Source organism: Haemorhous mexicanus, chromosome 16, assembly GCF_027477595.1.
Source record: "Haemorhous mexicanus isolate bHaeMex1 chromosome 16, bHaeMex1.pri, whole genome shotgun sequence".
Lineage (NCBI taxonomy): Eukaryota > Metazoa > Chordata > Aves > Passeriformes > Fringillidae > Haemorhous > Haemorhous mexicanus.
The window spans coordinates 8,711,206-8,728,088 of record NC_082356.1 but is presented as its reverse complement, the minus strand read 5'-3'; the positions used below and the strand labels follow the sequence as shown (position 1 = coordinate 8,728,088).

General features: G+C 52.8%; 2 pseudogenes; one reads left to right on the top strand and one right to left on the bottom strand.

Annotated features, from left to right (window-relative positions):
• Positions 1-16,883, bottom strand: part of LOC132334706 (zinc finger protein 850-like) — a 1,213,125-nt pseudogene that overhangs the window by 368,736 nt on the left and 827,506 nt on the right.
• LOC132334717 (zinc finger protein 850-like) overlaps positions 1-16,883 on the top strand; it is a 260,738-nt pseudogene that overhangs the window by 232,800 nt on the left and 11,055 nt on the right.

Here is a 16,883-nt window from a genome sequence, read left to right as displayed (position 1 = left end):
CTACAGCAAAAGAAAGTGAGGATGGAATCAGGAACTAGAACGTGGTGCAAAGCACCCTAATGCAGCTTCTCTCTGCAGCATCCTTGAGGCATCTCTTGGTTTGGGCCAAACAGACTGAGCACGGGACAGCTCAGAGCCCACTCAGCTGGGGGCACAGCCAAGCCTTGCTTTGAGATTAGCAATTAGGAATCAGCTCCCACCTCACCCAACAAACAGGGACATCACAGCCATGCTGCTCACTGGGATTGCTGCCTGCAAGGGTTTAGCCCACTTTAGCTCTGAGATTTGCTTTCCATCCTGGAAAGCCAGAGATACAGCCACTCATGGTGGGGATGTCCTGCCGAGCCCGCAGAGCAGCCACAACCTGCTCTGCAGGGCACACCTGGCTGGGCTGGCCAGCTCTGTGGGGAGGAGACTTCTCCCCAGGCCTGCTCACCAAGAGTCCCTGGAACACAGATGGGGACTGCAGCTGCAGCCCAGAGCTTCTCTGGGCCCATCCAAATGACCACTGCCAGCTCCAGCAGTGACTCCAGCAGGGAGGCAAGAGAGGCACAAAAAGGACAAACCCAGATTTCAAAACCTCAAATGAGACTGAGCTCAGCACATGCAGACAACAGTCAACAGTCACAAAGAAGCAAAGATACAACAGCTGCCTTCAGCTGGAGAGACCTTAGGAATGAAATTGGATTCAGCAGGATCAATCTCCTGGTTCAGAACCATATTTCTATCTGTTGCCTTGCTTGTTTCATTTCTTCACAAGGCAACTTGACAAGTGCCTCCATGCCGATGCAGGCTGGGGAAGAAGCAGCTCAGGAAAGGCAATGAGTTTCCTTCCAAAGTTCAGGAACTTCATTGTTCTGGGTTTAGGCTTGGCAGTGAATGTTGCCCTTGGTCTGGGAAGGGGCAGAGGGGTTTTGGGGTGTTTTGGCCCTGGGGCTGGGCTTTTCCCTTCGGGGTTTTTTGGGATTTCGGGCGTGATACTGGGGGCGGCTGTGCAGTCGGAGCTGAGCTCGGGCAGGGAGCGGAGCTTCCCTTCCTCCCGCTCGGGGATCGAAGCTCGGCCGCTGCTGCTGCGGGAGGTTGTGTGCTTGGCCCCGGGACTGCCCTGGCTGCAGCTCAGCGCTGCCATCGACCCTGCCTGCCTGCCCTGCTCCTGCCTGCTGCTGCTCCGCACTGCCGACATCCCCCTGCCCTTTGGCAGTTTGCAAAAGGAGCATTTCCTTCCTTCCTCCCTTCCCTTCCCTCCTTCCCTCCCTGCACCGGCTGGGAGGGGATCACTGCCCTGCCGGATCCCACAGCTCCTCCTGCTGGGACCCGAACTCCACTCAAGGGGAAAAACGGGACTTGGCGCCTGGGAAACGTCTGTTCTTGCCTTCTTATCTGTGCTCTCCTGATCGAGTCTAGGAAAGAACTGTTATTCCTTTTCCCATAGTTTTGCTTGGAGCCCTCTCATTTCAAAGGTAGAATTATTTGGAGGGATGGGCTCATCTTTCCATTGCAGGAAGATTCCCACCTTCCTTGACAGACATCTGTCTTTCAAAGCAGCACAGAGACACCAGAAAACACTGACTTTCTATTCCTTGCTTCTGTTGGATCTCCCAATGGCAAAATGCCACCTGAGGCAGCAGCAGCCCTGCAGTTCACAGCCTGGAGAGGCTGCTGGGGCAGAGCGTGAGTGAGGGATGCTGTTCTGTTGGAAGGCACAGATTCCTGAGGCTGTGTCCCAGCCCAGGGAACACTCACCAAAGGAGATGTCCCCGAAGTCGAGCTCAGGGAGGTCGAAGTGTAAACTCGGTGCACTGATGCTGCCCCTGGAGGGCGAGGACAGAGGAGGAAACGGCTCGGTTAAAGGAATTGCAAAGGTCTGGCTGTCCTGGCTCGGGGGCACAAAACCTGGGCTCAGGGCACCCTGGGTTTCCAACCAACACAGCCCCATGGGCTCAGCACAGGGCCCCGTGCACAGGAGGCAGCTAAAGCCAAGTGGCCAGCAGCCAACAGCCACTGATGGGCTCTGAGCACAGGGCAGGCAGGAGAAGCCCCCAGGTTGTTGCTGGTCCCATGAAGGACCCTGAACACACACCCAGACATGGCTCTGTGCCTCAGTTTCCCCGTCTGCAAGGGGATGGACATAAAGGTGTCCCCACACACTTCTGTAAGCAGCCCTTGCAGCCACAGGTTCCCTGCTTTGCTCCTTCTTAGCTGGAACTGCTGTTCCCATGGAGGAGCTTTCTCAGCAGAGTTTGACCCACACAATCATTACAGACAGAATTCTGAGACATCAATCCAGGCCATGCCCAATCATCCTCTGAAAGGAGCAGCAACAGTTCTAGCCAGGGGACAGATGGATCCCAGAGGAAAGGACCAGCTTGTCAGCAGTGCACCAGCTGGCACAGCCAAGAGCAACTGCTTCAGCAACCAAACCAGGGTGTCCTGAATCCAGCACAGCACCTCAGCTGTTCTTGAACTCAGCAGACAAACTCCAAAAGTCACCAACATCCACTGAAATCAGCACTTGAAGCTGCACAACACTCACCAGTTGATTTCATGATTGCTGCCAATCAATGCCCACTCTGCCTTTTGGTTCAAACTCAAGGAGCAGTGACCTGGGCCTTGTGTTGTGTTCACAGGACTGCCCCTGGCTCTGCTCTGCACATCTCAACAAGAGACACCTGCCCTTGCCCAAGGAGAAAGCTGCTTATGCAGAAACACCCCTGATCACTTTTGGGGAGGGACAGAGGAGAATCAATTATTTGATGGTGAAAGGTTCCCTCTTGATTTCCAAAATACAAAAGCAGCACTTTTCCTCCAAAAACAAAGCCAGCATCATTGTTTCTCCACTGTGGGCACACCTACTTGCCACTTTTCTCTTGCTAGGTAAGAACTTCCTTGCTCTTTTTTATCCCTCTCCCTTATCTTATTGGTGTAATCCAGTGCAGATTGCTTCCATTTCTTTACTGCCTTGAGCCAGTGCCTGCCAACAGCAGCAGCCCAGCTCCAAAGCTGCAGAGCAGCCAGAACAGCTCTCCTGCTCCCACTACATTATCCCAGCAGCACATGGCTCAGCCTGGCAGGGACAAGGCCTCACGCTGCTGTGCTTCTGAGGACTGAGCTCTGCTTCCCCTGTGATCAGCCCTTCTCCCTTGTGCTGGGCCAGGATTATCTCTTGCCATGGCCCCAGCCCACGGGAGGATGCCCAAGTCCTTGGGACAGTTCCTGCTGCAGTTCCCTGACTCCCACCTCAGCCCTTTCCTGGCTGTGCCAAGGAGGCACCAGAGCACTCTGTGCACAGGAGCTGGGAGCACAGCTTGTCCCTCCCAGCAGGGCTGGCAGAGGTGAGCTGAGGCTGCTGCTGCCCACCTGCCATGGATTATTAACACAAGTTTTTACAAACACTGCTGCTGCTGCAGAATCAGCCTGGCTGGCCCATTCAGGTGGGACATCCCAGAGCAGCTGCTGCCCAAGTCTGATCCATCCCACTGCCTGCCATGGCCCAAGGCACAGGGAGATCTCTGCAGGGAGGAGTCATTCCAGCTCCCAGGCACCACCAAGGGCAGGAGGCATCCTCACACTAAAGCAGTGCCAGCATCAGAGCACAGATTCAGACCTCAGGAAACACCTTTTTTCTCTGCTCCAGCCCAACATGAGGTAGGTGGGGGATGTCCCAGAGACAGCTACAGATGTGCCCACCCAGCTCCTAGGGTCCTTACTTGATGGTCAGGATGGCAGGCATAGGAGATCCAGCCACTCTGAGCTAGAACTCTTCCTCAAAGCTGCCCAACACGGTGGCACTGAAGGAGATCTGCACAGTCTGGCTCCCTCCTGCTGCAATGATGCCCTCCTCGGGTGCAAACTTGAAGCAGGAGCCCACCTTGGTGGCTGAAGGGATACAGGTGAAGGGAGCATCAAGAGCTCCTTGGTTCATCAGTTTCACCTGCAGCAGCAAGAAAGCAAAGTGGAAATACATGTGGAACCTTCCCTTCTTGGGAGTTATTGTCTCATGATGCCAAGAACAGCCAGAAAAGGCAGAAGATGCTTTGTGCTGCTGAGTGGCAGAAGTCAAAAGATACAACAAGACAAGTTCTGCCTTTGGGTTTTCCTGCAGAGCAGAGGTAACTCCACAGAACTGCACTCACCCTGGGGTGATCCCATGGACACAGAGCTGTGCACCTCTGCTCAGCATCACCAAGCTCACTGAGAGCTGGCCCTGAGAGCAACATGGGCTGATTGCAGCTGTGTAGGGAATCACCCCAGAGCTGCTGCTGCCCCAGTTAGCACAGCTCCACCAGCACCATCTGCTCATTCACCTTTCCCCACACCATGAAAACAATACACTGGGAATGAGGCATCAGCATCAAAATGTACAGATAGCACCATCTTTTGGTAAGAAAACTCAGGGTGTCTTTCTCTTCCCCAGCCAAGCTTTTGAAAATGTCTGGCATGATGCAGTGCCTCACTTTCTACCCCTTCAGTTGATCTCTCATGGTTTTTTTTTGGCAAGCTTGATACTATTGTGGGGGAGGCAAATAGGTAGAAAAATGCTTTGCTTTATTCCCAGGGACACTTTTCTCTTTCTAGAGCCAGAGATGCACCAAGGCTGAAGTGTGCTGAGGGACTGGTCAGCAAGGGAGAGAACTCCCAAGGCTTTCCTGTGCCTTGCAGCAATCAGCAGGAGACACTTGCCTGGAAGCTGTTGCAGTGGGCTGAAGCTCAAAGGCAGCAAGTTTGTGTCAGCTGCTTCTGCAGAGCCCAGGCCAAAGGAACCTTGTGTCTGCACTGCCACAAAAGCCTCTGAACATGCAGCTTTTGGAGCCAGTGCTGGGTTCATGGGCCAAGGGGTTGTAGTGCAGGAAGCCTCCCAGCTGATCCCTAAGGAAGGCTGCCCAAAAGCAGGGACTGGGGCTTCAGGAACAACAGACACACCTTTCTGACCCCCCCCAGATTTGAGCAGGACATCAAATATTCCCTGCTCACAAGTGCCCAGGGTGGCAGGAATTCCACAGCTCCAGCACGCTTGCTGCTGCCTCAGGAGCCATCAGGATCCATCCCAAGTCCTGCTGCTCACCTCATAGACGTGGGGGGTGTTGACAAAAACGTTCCCAAGGTCCAGAGTCTGAGAGCTGAGTTCAACCAAGGGTCCTTGGCCTTCCCCTCGGAGCTGCAGGGGCAGCCTGCTCTCACGGCCTGGGGAGAGATGTCCATTGCAGTGCAATCATTCCCTCTGTTACACTGCATTTTCCAGGCTGCCTCAGTGGTAGTGCCTGACTGAGCTGGATGCAACCAGCTCCTGATGCTGCAGGAGAAGATCTGGACCCTTCGCTCCCCTCAGGAGATGTCCCTTGGGGCTGACTTCTAATTTCTAACCCATTCCTCAGGCTGCTTTCCAATTTGAGCCACCACTTTGCTGAGTTTAAAACATCTCTGGTGTCCTGGAGTGGCAGGCCAAGGAGTAATGGGTAGAAATTGAAAGAAAGGAAATTGAGGTTAGATATCAGGGAAGGAATTTTTTACTGTGAGTGATTGGAGCAGGTTCCCCAGGGAAGCTGTGGAGGTTCCAGCCCTGCAAGTGCTCCAAGCTAGGCTGGATGGGGCTTGGAGCTTCCTGGTCTAGGGGGAGGTGTCCCTGCTGACCAGGGACTCTTCCCAGCAGTTCCATGGGAGCCCAGTGGGCTCAGGCTTGCACCATGGCTTCACTGAGGGGCAGAGAAGCAGGGCAAAGGAGCTGCACCTGAGATGCTGCAGTAAGCCACACTTCCATACTCCAGTGCTTCCAGGGGTTTGAAGGTCACCTTGATTTCAGCCGAACAATTCGGCCCGATTTCTCCTTCCTACAACAGAGAGAGACAGCAAAACATTGCTCTGCACACTTCACACTGCTTGTTTGCAACCACACTCCTGTAAGCCTTTGTTTAGAGCATCAGTGATGAGTGAACAACCCAAGGAGCCAAGGAAACCCTCCAAACCCAGCTCAACCCAGCGCTGGAAGCTCTCAATGCTCAGCTGATCAGCTCCCACTCTCCACAAGATTCCTGCTGCTCTGACACAAGCTCTTGCTCACATCATGCTGCTGGCAGCCACAGTGGGATGCAACTGCCCCTGTGCACTGGTGGCTCTTGGCCTTAGATGGGCCATAGGAGTGATCAAGAAGAGAACATGATGCCCTTCCTTGAAATGCAAATATTAGTTAAGCTGTTTTGAAAGAAAGCAGAGGTTGGGATTATTCTGGGCTTTACTCCAAGATGAGAAGGGATTTTGCACTGTGCACACACCAGGTACTCATCATCTCTCACAATGCCAGCACTCAGAATCAGGGCTCTGCTTGATGGGAGCACGTGGCAGTTTGCTTGCATCACCAGAAAAGGAAAAGGTTTTGTGTCCCTGTGTGCAGGAGAACTCCAAAGGCCCATTTCAGCCTTGCACCCTGGTGTCCAGGCTCACAGATGACACTGGAAGGCAGACTCAGAAATAGTGCAAGGCATGCTTACAGGAGGGGATTGGCATTTCTGGCATTACCCTTGGGCTGAATTTGGCCTCCTTTTGCCAGGGAACCGTGGCAAGCTTCAGGTCAGTGTGTGAGCTGGCAGTGCTCCAACAGCCTCTGCTGAACCCCACGTGTTGGGGGAGCCCCTGCCTGCAATAACTGCTCCCTGTGACACTGCAGGGACACGCACACAGTGCCTTGAGCAGCTCGAGCCTGACAGCAGAGCTCGGCTTTTTCAGGCTCCCAGCCCTGCCTTGAGCCTGCAGGGCACAAATGCTTTGAGCAGGGAGCTCTGCAGCCACTCCAGAAACTCCATGTCCTCCCTCCCACCACATGGGGCCAGCTGAGGATCTGCCCAGTGACTGCAGCCGGGGGAAGGGGGACGGGGGCAGGGGTCTTGGGAGGAGCAAGTGGAAGAGGAGGAGGAGGAGGAAAATGAGGTTCTCAGCTATCACTTACCATTGGCTCGATGGAAAAAATGTCATGGGAGAACAGCATGGGGTCTTCTGGCACCTTTGCCATCTTCTCCTGGACCATGCTTTTGAAGGAACTAAGGGAAAGAAGAGGGTGTATCACCTTTGGAAAGAGGGGCTGGCAATTCAGGAAATGTTTAGGGATGTTGCCAGGTCATGTAGGAAGAAGATTAGAGAGACAAGAGCCCAATGAGAACCTGAGGAAATCCAGTCATCACAATCGACCTTTCCTTCCCAAAATGCCATCCCTGGCTGGAGTATCAATGGAACTGGAATACTGAGTGCTGAGCTCCTGAAGGCCAGGGACACACACCCCAGTGCCAGGGATGGTTTACTTGGCCTAAAACATTCAAAAGTACCAACACCCCCCAGAGGCCAAACATTAGCTTCACTCTTGGGCCATGGATCTCACTGAAATGCATCTTTCAAACCAACCTCCTCTTCTCTTCATTCTCTTCTTCCTCACTAGGAAAAGCCTTCCACTGGAAGTGGGCTGTGATGTTACTCCTGTTCTCAATGAACACAGTTCTGTGGCTTGACATGGAGATGAAAGTCTTGTCAAGCTCCACGGAACTTGTGCTCAGCCCAACGTTGACATCCACAGCTTCTCCGTGGAGCTTTGTGTGGATAATTTCTTCCCCTGGAACAAAGCAAAGGGGAGTCTTTGCTCAGCTCACTGCCTGATGGAAGCACAAGGAACGGAGCAAACCACAGGGCACAGAAGAAAGTGTCACAGTTTTGAGCTGAATGAGCAGTTCTGTGGATCAGTCCATTTATCCCATCCTGACAGCTCTGTGTGTAGAATGTGGGGATGTCCTGAGCAGCTCCTTAAACACCTTATTTCTGAGGGTGTTTGTGGAGATTTGGCCCCAAGGTGACAGTATGGACAGGGAGATTGGTCCATGTGCTCCGGTGACCACTCAGATCACCAGGATTTCTGCATCCAAGTCCTTCAGGTGACAGGGCTGAGGAGCCCTGCTCAGTCCTGCCTTGCCCAGACTCTCCCTGGGCATCCCACCAGACTCTGTCTCTCCTGATCCCTTGGATCCCTTGTTGCTGACCAGCAAATATGCCTGGGGGCAGGTGGGCAGCAAAAGGAGGCCCAGAGGAACAAGTGAAGTGACAGCCCCCAGCAGGAGGGGACACAGGGGAGGAAACACAACCAGCCTGTCTCTGCAATGTGACAAACCACTGCAAAATGAACACCATGAAAATCATCATCATCATCATCATCATCATCTCCCTGGCCAAAGCCAAAGCCTCATCAGTCTTGAAATATTTGATATTGTTCTGATCTGAAAAACCAAGCTGCAGCATTGCAAATGAAATAAAAAAGGGACAAAGGAAAGATGAGTAAGTACAGAGCAGCTTCTCCATTAAGACTGAATGGGATTCCTCAGTCTAGAAATCAAATGGGAGACAGATGTGAGAGGTTTGCAACAGCAGGAACAGCCTGGGAAATGGGGACAGGGAGAAGTTTGTTTGGGTTTGTCACAAAAAAAAGAACTAGAGCACCTGAAAATGTTGTTAGACAGAAACTACATCTATGTCTAAGGGCCACAGAGAAAAAGGGTCTGTGGCAAGCCAGGGGAGAAGACACACATGGGACAGAGGTGTGCAAGAAATCCACTGCATTGGAGAGAGTCTGATGGAGACCTCACCTACAGCACTGCCCAGGAATCAAATAAAACTTCAGCCAGGCATAACCACATGGGAGTGGAGAATCAGGGATCCTCTTTCCTCCACTCAGCAACTCCCAGCACAACAGGAGTCCAAAATCTCTGCCTGTTAGAGGGGATTCACTTTCTCAAGCCCCTAAAGACCAAGGAGTTCTCAGTTTGCTTTGGGGTGAAGCTGAGCAGGGGAGGTACCTCTGGAGGGAATGCAGGGGATGGGACAGCACGGAGCCATGGTGCAGAACTGTCCTGTGCCCGTGCAGGGCCCAGCACTCACCTGTGCTGCAGCTCACTGCCAGGGAGCCCCAATGGTCACCGCTGGCCCGCGGGTGAAATCCCACTGTCACCTGCACGGTGTCACCAGCGCCCAGAGCTCCTGTGGCCGGCACCACGGAGAAAGGACTGCAACACAGAGAGAGGGAGCAGGGCTGGGGGGACACCTGGCCAGGAGATTCCTTCTGCACTGCAGCTCACTGCAGCTCCCTGGGGCAAGCAGGGAGCAAACCAAGCACAGGCAGCAGAAGACAGCCAGAACAGACAGCATCAGAAACAGCCACTGAGCCACTGCTGAGGAGATCCAGCTCTCACCAGATCCTGGGGCTAAAATGACCTCAGCTCCCCCATACTCTGCATCCAGCTCTCTGCAATGAGGCTCAAGGGTCCCACTGCCACCAATCCCATCAGAGAATGGTTTCTGAAGAGCACAGAGAGGGTTCAGAGCTATCTGCATGACAACTTGACACTGACTGCCTCAGGAATTTCTCTTTTCCTGCTGCCTATGAACCTCATCTCAGGAGATGCAAACGTTAGGGCACTCCCTGTCCTGGCAGATTACAGCCTAGCAATCAGACAGGGAGAAGGAACTATTCCCTGAAGACCAAGGAATAGTTACTGTTGCAGTGTGGTTCTTTGGTTTCTTTTCCATTGAAAACATCCTGATTTAGCCAAAAAGACACATTTTATCAGCATTTCAATGAGAGCTTCCTTTTCTAAGAAAAGGAGCAATCAAAACTCTGAAAGAGTGCAACTGCAGATTAGAGCAATACAGTGACCTGGAAACAAGACCCAAAAGGAGGATGCCATTTACAGTCTGAAGGGTCCAATCCCAGCTCAATGAAGCACCATCAGCAGGAGCACATCAAGGAAACAGAACAGGAGGTTTCTGTGTATTTACCAGCAATGCAGTCTGGGACTCTGGGTTGTCATGCAGGCTGGTAACTGCTTGCTTGGCCCACAAGACAAACTCTGTGCAATGTGTTGAAAATAATTATGCAACTGTGTTGGTGCACTTTGGATTTACCAGGAGCAATCAGCATTGATCACCAGGTAAAGAGCTCTTGCCTGACAAACACAAGACTCTGTGCTTTGATGCTCAGGGACAGCCCAGGGGAAAAGTGCTTCTGCCCAGCAGCTGCTGGGCTTTGTGCTCTTCTACAGCCCCACTGAGCAAACAAAAGTTCCTGGCCTTGGTGCTTTGCTGCTGGTCAATCTGTCACTTCAAAGTGTCTTCTGGGGACTTTGGTGATGAATGCATCACACACAAAAACAAAGGGAACATCTGGCAAGCTGAGCTTTGCTCATGTCAGCAGTGACAGCTGATGAACTTGCTTCAGGTTGTGCTCATGAAGGACCTCTTGCTGCAATGATGGGCTGAGCTGTTCCCATTGCCACTGGGGAGAACATCACTGCTGGCTGGTGGAGAAGCCTTGGGCCAGCAATGTTTATGGGCTGGACGTGAGACTTTGGAGGGAGGGGAGGAAAGACAAGGCCCCAGCAGCCCCAGAGCCAGAGCAGTGCACGTGCTCCTGCATCTGCCCCGGGGCTGATGCCAGCCCTGCTGCAGCTCTCTGCTGGGGCTCGGGGGATCAGTGCCTGCTGGGGGCAAGGCACAGGATTCTTCCCTTAGTCTTTTGCCAGAAATTTCATCAGAACAGAGAAGTTGCCAGTTAGGGGAATCCCTGGCCAGGCTTCAGCACTCCCTTCCATTCCATTCCCTTCCCACTCCTGCCCCATGTTACATGCTCCTGCCCTCAGATGGCAGGATGGGAAGAACATTCCTGGAGGTGACTTCAGGGCTTGCCTGAGAAAGAAGGTGTCTTCTTTTTTTCAAATTATCAGGAGAAGAGGATCCAGCCAAGTCCAGGACTCAGTTTCAGGCCGAAAAAACTGAGTGCAATTCAGCCCCTTCACCTGCTACATCCCACCCTGGGCTGGACCCACCAGACTCTTCTGTTCCTGCTGTAGCAGTCATCTCTCAACTCCTCTGAATTTCAGCCAACAGCACTAAGCTGTTCCCTGAGCCCACAGATAGAAGAGCTGTGCAGGAGACATCCCTGACACTGTAATAACCAAATGAAAACCACTGCCAAGAGATGGGGCTGGCAAGCTCAGTTTTGGCCTTTTCTCTGTTCATTGTGAGCTGCTCCTTAAGACACTTCTCACCCTGTTAGATCCATCCTCTCAATGAATCACTACTGCAACTGACAGGCAGAAAAGATAAGGGACGGAGGGGGTTTTCTTGAAAAACACGTTGTTTTCTTCTGCTTTTTAGCTAGGTCCATTGATATGTTTGTTCCCTTCTATGGCATCTAAAGCCAGGTCCAGATCTCCCAATGGCACCTTGCAGTCCCCAGACTCTGCTCTTGCTTTGAGCAGTGTGTTTGCTCAGATGATTGCCAGAGGTCCCCTCCAGGACCACTGGAAAGCCATGTGCCTGTGGCCTCTCAGGGAATGGGTCTATTTGGCTGACAGTGCTGAGGAAGCATTTCAGAAGCTGCTTGTGCTCAGGAGGGTGCAAGCCAGCTACCAACATGTTCCAGCAGCCTCCAGCAAATCTGGGACAGAGAAAGCTCCAAGGCCACAGAAAGCAAGAGCTGATGCCATCCATCCTGCTCCCTTCCAGCCAGGCTGCAGGGCAGCAGCTGCAATGCTCTGGTTCCTTTTGCTGCTCTTTCCCAGCTCTGCTGTCACCCAAAGGTGTTTTGCACAAGGACAGATGAGCTGCCTCACCTCTGGGTGCTCAGCTGGTAACGAGCTGCCTGGGTACCGACATTGCGCACCAGCAGAGTCTTCTGGGTGCTGCCCTGGACTGCACACTTGGAGAAATCCAGCTGGGCAGGGAAGTCCAGGACAGCTCGGGCACCAATGGCCCGGATGGGCACAACGATCCTTTCCCTTGATGTCATGCAGACCAGCTGGTGGCAATAATCCTGCAGGAAAAGAAACTGCCTCAGCACAGGGCATTTAGTGCCATCCCCATGGCAGAAGAAAAACTTATTGTTCATTTTAGGGTGCAATAGGTAAATTGATGCTCCAAGGGCATCGATTTACCTATTGCACCCTAAAATGAGCACTAAGTTCTACTAATATGTCACATTTTAAAGGCACCGGGGCACTTTTGCAAAACCTATCTCTGTGGCATTCAGCTCTTGTATCACTAGGTCATACCCATACCCTAGGCCACCACAATTTTACTCTAAATTTTAATGATTGTTAAACAATTCCTAAGTTCATTCTAAAGAACATGGTGCTTGGGAACACAGGACATTCCTCTAGGTTTCTATATTCCAACTGTCTGAGAATAGGACAAAGTCTTCAACTGGCTCTAAGCAGCAAAAGGAAGATGAGAAAACAGCTGCACCCAAAGAGATCTTGCACCTCTGGCCTGCTGTAGAAACATCAGTTGGCTCAGAACTCCTCTCTAACTTTGCCTCTCCAACCAAGCCAGGAGAAGAACAGTGCCAAGAGGTAGCAGGATGCTGTTGGAAAGGGCCTCTCTTTGTTTCCCTGCAAGGTTTCCTCCCTTCCATGCCATGTCCTAAACCCTTCCCTATGAACAAGCCTCCAGATCAGAACATGAACCCTCCAGATCCCAGCACTGAGATCAGACTTGCCAGGGCCTCAGCACTGCTGTTCAAACCTCCCCACAAAAGCACCTTTGGCACGGGATGGGTGCCAGCTGACAGAGCAAGCACAGGGACAGGCATGAAGACAGAGCCCCAGTAGTGTCACTGCCACAAGCCCTGGGCTCACAGCTCTGCCTGCAGCTTGTACCTGCCCTGCACGAGCTCCTTCAGGCAGGTGTCCCAGTCCCCTGCAGCTCAGCAACCTCCTGCTGACCAAGGGCACCCAGAGCCCAGTGTGCCTGTGCCAGGCCGGGCTCACGGGCACAGCACATCCTCTGCCCTGGCCCTGCAGCTGGACCATGCTCACTTGTGCTCTGGGACAGCACAGCTGCAAGGCTGGAGAGCAGAGGGGGTGAAAAAGCACCGTCTTTGCTCCAGCCCAGGGGCAGGCAGGGAAGCTGGTGCCAGTCAGCAAGGAGGAAAGCTCTCTGACCTCTTGGTTCCTCTGGTGTTTTCCATCATAATGAAACCCCTTCCCCTAGACCTAGAGATGGCCCAACATCTATCAACAGCCCTCTGTCATTTCCATCCTGCTCCCTCTGCATCTTCCCCTGGGAATGCTCAGGGATGTGCAGGGAGGGGAAGCAGAGCCTGTCAGGCCTGGCTGCAGTGCCTGCCAGCACGGGCCAAGGTGTGACTGGCTGCAGGCTGCCTGCCCATGGCCTGAAGCCAAGCTCACAGCATGCAATGGGCTGGAGCCAGAGTGCAGGGAAAACAATGGCTGTGCAGATCATTCTGTGCTTTGGCTCCTCCACTCTCACCTTGTTCTCGGTGGGGCTGAAGCGGATGCGCACAGGGGCAGAGGAGCCTGCTGGCACCACATGGTACACATCCCTGGGGCACGCCAGCTGGAAATAAGGGCAGCTCTCCATGGATACCTTCACCAGCCAAGGAATCTGCAGCAAAGACACCAAATGATCATTGTGCCACTTGTGCCAACAGGACCAGAGGAGACCTGTCCGTGCCCTGCTGGCATCCCTCCTTGGCCCCTTCCCAAAGCACTTTCAGCTCTGCAGGCACAGGCACATCCTTCACAAGGCTGAACTGGAATCCCTTCTGTCTGCCTCCAGCATTTTGGCCAGGGCCAGTAGGGCAGTGCCTGCTGGCAAGGAAGGGCTGAGCAGGTCAGCACCAGCAGGATGGAGACAGAGCACCTGAACCAAGTCATCTGCCTATTCAACAAGGCCAAAAAACCTGCTGGCTTCTGCCTGCACACAGCCATGCAGTTGTCATGTTCCAGAGGGGGAATGTGCTACCTGAAAGCAAACCAGCACATTGTCCTGGGGGAAGGAAGAAATTCCCTTCTAGCAGATTAGCTTTGGGTAGGGACGTTGTGGGGATACAGTCAGGCAGGCAGAGCAGCAAGAGAGGAGACCAAGCCCTGTGGCCTTACTGGGAAGAAAAGCAAACCTGAAAAGCAAAACAGGGAAGGAACACAGCAAGACAATCCCTAAAACAAGGAGATGGCAAAGAGAATTGCAATTAGCAGTAAAGCAGCAAGGAAGAATCATTAAACCATGAGAGCAATCAGCTTGCCAAAAGTGACAGCAACACAGACAGGCTTTGCCTGTTGACTATGGGCTTCAAAGGCCTTTTCTGCCTGGAGAAACATGACCAGCACTGACTGACAGTGTGGTTCCAGGATGAAAAGCCAGTCTTGGCTCTCCAGGCCTTCTTGCTGCCTGTGCGGGCAGGCTGGGCTGCTGGGCATTCCTGCCTGCAGCCAGCAGGCCAGGTTCTGCCCTCTGGCATTCACAGACACAGCAAACATGCATTTTCTGGCACACTGAGAGCATCAACCCCTGAGCACCAAAATGCTCTCCAAAAGTCTAAACCAGATGATTTGGACTCCCTCCTGTCTCCTCCCACCAGCCCACTCTTGGCACAAGCCTCCCTTGAGAAAATCTTTCCCTGACTGAAATTCCAGTGGTCTCAAGTTTTCCTCTTTACACTGGAACACAACTGCTGACATTTTTCAACTTTTTCCCCTCTTAGCTCTCTTGGCAAACTGCAAAACAATCCAAATTTCTTCAAGTGAAGCTGGAAACCTCCAGGAGCACACAGCTTTGGATGCGCTCTGGTTCTCCAGAGGCAAAGCAGAGCACCGTGTTGCTTTTGGAAAAGCTGAGCAGAGCTGGATGAAGCTGAGCAGGGTGCCTGAAGTGGCACCTAAAGGCCTCTCACTGCTTCTGCTCCATCAGCCTGATTGCAGGGCTCTTTCAGAACACGTTTCCTGCAGTGCCAATGCCATTGATGAGAAGTGATTCCAGCACAAAGTGCAGAAGACTCAGCCCCTGAGCTGTGACTGTCAGCTGCACAAAGGGAGCCAAACTGGCTGAGAGGGCAGAGACTCCTACCAGGAGCCAAGATTAACCAAGGAGACACAGGGTGTGGGATAGACTCAAGGCAAAGCAGGAGAGCAGGAAAGAACTGTACAGCCCTCAACATTCCTCTCAATCCAGAGCTTGCAAGAGAAGGAAACTCCTTTGGGATAGACACCATCACTGCATGGCCAAAATCAGGGGACAATTCCCAGCACAGGAAGATTTCCAGCATCTTGCAGAACAAGGTGCTGAGATATTTTCTTCTGCATGTGATGCAGCAGACAACTTGCTTTGCTGTACACCCAGGGAATGACAGCACTCTCCTCTTCCAGCACAGTGTTAAAGCTCCAGCTGCCAGCACTTACCTTGTCCTTATTAATGAGAGACAGCTCCATCTCAGAGACCTCCCGAGCAACGAAGTTCTGAAATACCAGCTCTGGTGGGGAAACCCCAAACCAGCTCTGTTTCGGGGCAGCTGACGGCAGCTGGAGAGGTGAGAGAGAGCAGGGAGAACTTCAGCTGCTGGGAGGAAGGTTCATGAAGGAGAATCTTCCACTGATCCCCAGGGAAGTACAGACTCTGGGCAAGCACGTCTGCCCAGCCCACACTGGGCAAACAGTGGCTCACCCACCTCTGCTCTGAGTGATCCAGAGCTGCTGGGCCACACAGAGCAGGCTCAGGCCAAGCTGCTCGTTTGGCATCTATTTCTCCAGGTTTCTTTCTCCACAATGCCAGGCAGCACTTCCCTTAAGCACAGCCCTGTGCCCATGTGGTCACAGAGCTCTGGGGCACTGACTGAGCACTCATGGAGTAAGTCAAACCCATGGATTTACAGGAGACTCAATGGGAAACAATTCTGGGATGTCCTTTACTCTCAGACAGGGAAACGCAGGCCCACACAACTGCAAATATCTTTTTTGCTCTAGAACTTAGACCTATCAGTAAGAAGAGCACAGGACCAGAGGAGGTGGGAGAGATGAGGTGGTATTTGGCTGAAGCCAAAAGGTCATAAAGCAAAAGAATGGAATTTGTTGGTTCTGTGTGTTGTTTGTGGTTTGGATTTGTTCAGGTTGGTTTGTTGAGTGTGGCAGTGTGAGGGACGGGGTTGAAGACCTGACCAAAAGGAAGTAGGACGAGAGGGGAGGGGACAGAAAAGTTGGTGGTCAGTAGAGAATGGAAGCTCCTGAGTACCCATCCAATGGGAAAGGGGACAGGGACCGCCCCAGCCGGGTATAAAGGGCACAGAAAGATTGCCATTTTCTCAGAGGGTGTGAGTGTGCTTGGCTCTCGGGGAGGGAGACACACCCGGCTCAGCTGAATCCTTACTAATAAATAGTTTTCTTTTGCTTTGATGATTTTGTCCCCTTTCATTGTACTTAAAAGTTAGTGTGTTTCAAACAGAAGGAAAGGCAAAAATAAAAAGACAGATGAGGTGAAAATCAAAAGACAAGGGAGGTGAATGCTGAATGAGGGTAGGGTTCAGTTATTTTCTCAGCAACTTGGGTAAAAGTAGAGTTGGTGTTGTGGTTTGAGGGGAAATGGTTTTTTTTGGGATGGTGTGGTCACGCCAATCGGTGTCCAGATTTTAATACTGGCACCTGGTTTGTCCACTGAGGGCATGGATACGCCTCTGAGAACACAGGGGGTTAAAAGCTGTGAACTCCCACTGGAAGTTCCTTTTGAGTTCCGGCCCTGGACCAGAGGAGACCTCCCCTGTCCAGCTCGGAGCTGGGCAGGGGGGAGGGGAGCCATGGGGCCGGAGGGAGGTAGGCCAGGCCTGGGCCGAAGGGTGGAGGAGCATTGCACTGCCAGGGCTTCGGGCAGCCATCCCCCATTCCCCCCCCCCGGAGGGAGAGAGAGCGAGAGCAGCCTGTGCTTGTGATAGCGCGGCTGGAGTGAAGGAGAAGGGGGGGTGCCCAGCAGGGCAGCCAGCCATGGGAGTTCATGAACCAAACCGGCAGAGCCTGGGACTTTTAACCCTTCTTGGGACAATGGAAACCTTGCAAATGCTGATTCCTCCTGGAGTT